At 25.2% G+C, this 6,564-nt stretch overlaps 1 long non-coding RNA gene across 1 annotated transcript; it reads right to left on the bottom strand.

Annotated features, from left to right (window-relative positions):
- Positions 1-1,923: 1,923 nt before the first annotated feature.
- Positions 1,924-3,109, bottom strand: LOC124818787 (uncharacterized). Its single transcript, XR_010637911.1, has 3 exons — positions 2,888-3,109; positions 2,555-2,790; positions 1,924-2,300 (listed from the first exon to the last, which is right to left on the bottom strand). It is a non-coding gene; the product is annotated as an uncharacterized LOC124818787 (long non-coding RNA).
- Between the last annotated feature and the right edge of the window lie 3,455 nt (positions 3,110-6,564).

Below are 6,564 nucleotides of genomic sequence, written 5' to 3'. Positions count from 1 at the left end.
ATTCTTTGCTTTCAATGATGTATCAACGCGTTTTCAACATCTTCTTCGCTGTAGTTGTTGTTCGGCATTTTGTTGATAGAAATGATTTTTTATATTTTTTTATATTAGATTACAAGAGATTAATTTTATTATATTAAAAGAGATAAATAACGTTCATTTATAGAAATAAAAAAGAATTTAAAGAGAAAGTAATATTGTAGATTATTGTTTTATTAATTACTGACCAAGATAGTTGAAATAAACACTTATTGTTTACTTCTTGTCACTTAACCCAATAAATTTTCAGTTGTTGGCCTACATAATTGATTATCATTTTTATTTGTTTATTGAGCGACTTAAGTTATATATTTTAGCTTTTTAAGGTTTTTTGAAATAACTTCTTTATTTTACAAACATAATAAAAACATTACCAAATAAAAAACTCTATTAGACCATATTTTAAAAATTATTCGTTTATTATTTAAAATTTAGGTTTTAAATTAGTAAGTTTAAAAAATAGTTTTTTTAATTAGATGCACCAAAAAATCTTTAATCACACAAAGATGTCATCAAACAAATTTATTTTTTTATGTTATGAAGCAGCAAAACATAGATCTGTTTTTACATTATGATATTTCTTCATACTTTTTATTTAAATATAATTTAATTCAAAGTGACTGACTTTAAAAACTGATCGAAATTATTCCAACATACCCTATTTACAGTAGATCACTTAGACAGCATCTTTCTTACTAATATACTTTCAACAATAATTTAAGGAGAGGTCATAAAAATATTTGTGAAGTCTCAAAAGTATTTGTGAGGTCATAAAAATATTTGTGAAGTTTCAAAAGTATTTGTGAGGTCATAAAAATATTCGTGAGGCCATAAAAATACTTGTAAGAACATAATAATATTTGTGAGGTCATAAAAATACTTGTGAGGTCATAAAAATATTTGTGAGGTCATAAAAATACTTGTGAGGACATAATATTTGTGAGATCATAAAAATATTTGTGAGGTCATAAAAGACATTTAGTTGTTAGTAAAATTTGTTGATTATTTTTAATTACATCTGTTGTTTAATACTCAACAACAAATAAACCAGTTTTTTGAAATTTTGGAAAAAAATTTGAATACAAAGAAAAATAGAATGAAAAAAAGTATAACAATTTTGTTTTAAACACAAACAAAGCGAAAACTTTTCTTTTAATGCATTTTTCATCTCGTAGTTAATGATTAAATTCCTAATTTGCCTACTTATGCTATTTGATTATGCTGTGTGACGCTATTGAGTGGAAAAACCATATTTAGGCTCCAATACAACAAACATTTGCAATCTCACATAAATTATTTATTTTAGAATTGCCAATTATAATTAAAAAAAAAAACCTTAGTTTTTCTGGTTGTTTATCCTTCGCTATTTTTTCAACAATTTTCAATAAGCTACAAACAATTACATTTTCAATAAGCTACAAGCAGATGCAAATTCCTTATTACTATCATAAGAACATTTTTTTTTAAAAAAGTTGCAACCGCTGTTTTTTTTTTTTAGTTTACTTTTCACAAAATTTAAGTAAAAACAATAAATTAGATCATAAATAGAGTTTTACAGTTTTAATTTTTAAATTGTTTAAGCTTGAGACTTTTTTCAAGTGTTTCACGTTTTATCTTCAAAATCCTTTTTTTATCTTCAGAAACCTTTTTTATATTATCATTATTTTTTTTTTCGTGGTGCAAGAGACGGTTGCTTAATAAAAAATGCTGCTTTTCTTAACTATTTAAATTGAATTTTTATATATATATATACTTAATGTTTTTTGAAAATTCATTGCAAAAAAAAAATCTTGATCAGATCCACGGTGTTTATTATTTTGTCAACATTAAGTTCCGAAAGATTCTTTTTACATTCACTCAATAACTTTTTCAAAAGGGCTTTTGGTTACCATTCGTTAAAATAACTAATAAGCTCTCTACGAAAATATTATTAAATTAAATAAAATACATTTTAAATTAAATATTGATAAAGATAAAATAAGTATTATTAAAAATAAAAGTAAATAAATTAGATTTAAATAAAAGTAAAAACTTAAGTTATAGTCATAAGAGAAGTAATTTTTTAACTTTTTATTGTTTTACTTTAAATTTTAAATATTTATAATATTCATATAATAATATTCATATAAAAACTTGAGTTTTTATTCAAAATTTTATAAACAAATAAATTGAGTAAACACCGCCAAAATTACAAGAGGAATTATTGAAATTTTTTTTTCAAATGATCTGGCACTGTTGCTAAAATCGCCTCTTGTGCATTTTGCCTAAAACCAAAAATATTTTCGAGTTATTAAACAATAAGAGTAAACAAACCATACTAGCAATCAATTAAGTAAGCAAACAAACAATTTAGTAATAAACCAAATAAGCAATCAACCAAATTAAGCAATCAGCCATGTAAGCAATCGATCACGTAAACGCAGCTTTTAAATTACATTTCATAAACATCCAGACTTTTATAAAACTAAAAAAATGCTGCAATATGTAAATAAATATATTTTTGAGTCAAATATCTTACGTCACATGACGCAATCTTTATTCCTGAAAGAAATCCCGATGCTTGTGCTATAGTTTGATTGCATATTTCTCCACACATTGAAATTTTTGCGCATGCCTTATATACAATTTTGACAGATAGTCCACTCAAGACTGCGCCTATATTTATTGTGGCACACGAATCCTGTAGTTCAGGATGGCATTCATCCACTGTTGCTTTAAATAAAAAAATCTGATACGAACATTTCAAAGTAAGCACTATAATTTAAAAAAATATATATTGTATGAAGCTTATGTCAAATGTAAAAACAAACGTGCAAAATTAAAAAAAAAAAGCAACAGTAGTTGAACTCACCGCAAGAGAAAAATGAAAAGTATAGTAGTATTTTCATTTTTTCCTCAACTTTTAAACATGTTTTTGTAAATAACTTTTTTTTTAAGTTTTCCTTTCATTAATTAAAACAATTTTTATTGGTAGAAAAGAAAGTTGCTAATTTTTTGTCGGTGTTTGGTGTTGTTTTTTTTGTTTGTTGTTTTTTCATTTTATATTTTGTTCAAGTTTCCTTAAGTAATCAACTTGTCTAAAACATTTTCATAAGAACATATTAAAAAAAGTATTTAACTTAACAATACTGGAGAGTATTATTTAATTAAATATACACGACTTGTCCAATCAAATTTTGTTTTTATAAAAATTTTTGCTCCCGTTTTTAAATTTGTCATTTGTCGTATAATTTACACAGGTAATTAAAATAAAGTTTTTTCCGTGTGCAAGCATTTACCCACCTGCTCATGTTTACTTTAATCTGCTCTTTTTTATGCAATATACATATATATTTATGTAATGTTTGTTACAGTTATATTTTATTCTTTTAATTTCTTAAACGTGTTTGCTTTATTTTGATACGTTGACTGGGTTTTTATTTTCTATAATAAAAATAGTTGGCAGAATTTTTGTTTTAGATTGTGTGGTTCGTCACCACTATAACCCAAGTTTTCTCATTTGCAACTGATTATTTTTTTTCATATCATCCATAATGATATGCGAAAGCGTATCAATATGGATCTAAAGAGAACCAGAACCTTTGTAAAGACTTCAGCAACTGTAAATAGTTTTAGAGAGAAACCGATTACTTAAATTTCATATAATATATATATATATATATATATATATATATATATATATATATATATATATAAATATATATATACATATATGTTTGAACAAAATTTAGCATGGCCATTTTTTATGACATTTTGTAGCAATAATTTCTTTTTCACGTTTTAAAAAAAAAGGATTGTAAACTTGAAAATTTGTCAAAAGTTCTGTTTTTTTGAGACCAAGGTAGATATACATAAATATATCTATCTTGGTCTCAAATATAAAGATAAATAAAACCTTTTTAGTTATTTTCAAACCAAAGCTTATCTATTTTCATAGGTTGCGAGGCTACTCAACGTAGGTCAAACAAATTTGTAAAACTTTTTTTTGTAAAAGTTTTTATAAAAATCTTATTTTTGACAACCTATAATTTAAGTTTTAAATTTCTTTAATACAACTTCTTTAACTTGTGTTTTAAAAAAAACTCTTCAAGTTTTATTTTTTGCTTATACCGAATTTAAGACTTTTATAAAATCTCTTTTTAAATTTTTCCAGAATTTTGCTCTGTAAGTTTGCTTCAAATTGTTATAAATAAAATTAAAAAACGTCATTAATTCAGACATGATTATAGTTCATTATAGAATATTTACTAAGTGTTTATAAATCTGCTAAAAACATGTTTTTTCACTCCAAGTTACTTGAAAAGTAAAAGCAATCAAAAAAATTGATAGTAGATACTTTTCTTCTATTTCCTTGAGGAATATTCTGTTTTTACAATAGAATTGTAAATACTGTAGAATATTCCTCGAGTAGAAAAGCTAACGTTAGAATTCCATAATATATCGCAAATAACATAAAATCTTAATAGGTTTATTACATTTTAAATAAATCTTGAAACATTGCTGGTAGTCCATATTAAGCTTTTTGGTATATCCCTCTTAAACAATCTAATCGCAAATCTTTCAGACCAAATATACGGATTACGGAAATATCTTGATTGTTTAAACTAATAACCGATTGGACCGCATTTTTTATTTTCCAGTTATTTAGCTGCTGCAAGAATTCTTTTCAGTCACATCACAGGGCAAGACGGAATAGCATTTAACCAAGAAGTTCACGCCTCCTATCTTATCAATGTTGCATATATGGTCGAACCGCTTTAAATCACCAACTTCCAGTTTTGAATCCATAACTCTAACCATTACACAACGGCTGGTTTAAAAGTTAAGGTGCTTTTCTTGAAAAGCACATTAACTACAATGAGTAAGAAGAGTGTTTCACTCCACCCTTTCAATTTCACACAATTATTATCATTTTTTGAGAAATTTAAGGCCACACAAAGTGACCTAAACTTGCTGTATTAATTTTTTGTATTAATTTGCAAAAGCAACCCTTTAAATAACACTTAGTTATGAAGATTTTGATTTACAAAATCAACCCTTGAAACAACACTCACAACAGTTTTCTTGATTAAAATGTTTTTTAATTTTAATTTGGTGTTTTTAAAAAGGGAAGTAAAATATTTTCAATTATTTTTTATAATTATTTTAACTTGACGAATGTCTCACTAAATCAAACGCAATAAATTCTTTTGAATTTGAAAAATATCGCACCGAAATCTAACGCAATAAATAAGATAATATCAAAAAGAAATATTACATTTTCAGTTTGCTATTCATTGTTCATATTCTTAGTCTAATCATTTTTTTGATCCTCGTGGACTGCAGGTGGCACAACAATGACTGGAATGTGTGTGTGATGAAGTACATAATCACTTGTGCTTCCAAGAAACAATCTTCCCATGGCACTCAACCCCCTCTGACCCATAATAATTGTTTGCACATTCTTTTCTTTAGCGATTCTGCATATGGATTCGCCTGGAGAGCTCCCATCATCAATAACAAACTCACATTCAATACCCTTTTCTTCACATTTTTGCTTGTACTTAAATATTAACTTATTTGTTTTTTCTGAACTTTCTTGCATCAAAAGTTGTGTAACATTCATAAATCCTTCCATATCTTCAAGTCCAACCAATGGAACATATGGAACTTGCTGTACATGAATAAACAAAAGTTTATCTGAAGACTTGTGATAGTTGGACACATACCAACCAAACGCATGTTCACAATGAGCACTCTCATCCAAAGCCAAACAATTTGTCATTTCTGAAAATTTATGCTAAAAACAAATAGAACATAAATATATTTTAAAATGAAAGGTCCCCTCCATATCTTTTAGAAATATTAGGACTCCTTTTAACTATATTTTCTAAAGTTTTATCTTAAATATAGTTTAATGCAAAATGTAATAAAAAAAACTACTTTTTTCTTCATATTTAAAAATAAAAAAAAGAAGAAAAGCAGTAATACAAACTTGTAGTTGTCATATTATATATATATATATATATATATATATATATATATATATATATATATATATATATATATATATATATATATATAAATATATATATAAATATATATATATATATATATGTATATAAATATATATATATGTATATATATATATATATATATATATATATATATATATATATATATATATATATATATATATATATTATATGCAGCCTATATAAATGATTCACACACCTGCTCTGTTAAAAAAAACCAGCCACAAATACTAACACTACACCTCCGCCTTGCAACCTCTGTATGATGAATCAATAACTACCAAAATCTTTTAATATAAGCATCGCTTTTTTTATTAATTACTTTAAATTTGTTTTATCACTGAAAATTACTTTCATTTTCCAAAAACCACCCAATTCTCTATTAACGCCACCTCAATTATGTGAGCCAATCTCAAGTCGCCAGTATAGGTTTTGTAATAGCATAAACTAGTATGTTTTTCCTAAGTAAAATATTTCTGATTATATCTGAAAAAAGATGCTTTTCATGGTTTTT

The sequence above is a fragment of the Hydra vulgaris genome, chromosome 04, assembly GCF_038396675.1.
Source record: "Hydra vulgaris chromosome 04, alternate assembly HydraT2T_AEP".
Classification (NCBI taxonomy): Eukaryota; Metazoa; Cnidaria; class Hydrozoa; order Anthoathecata; family Hydridae; genus Hydra; species Hydra vulgaris.
This window is presented reverse-complemented; position numbering and strand designations above follow the sequence as displayed.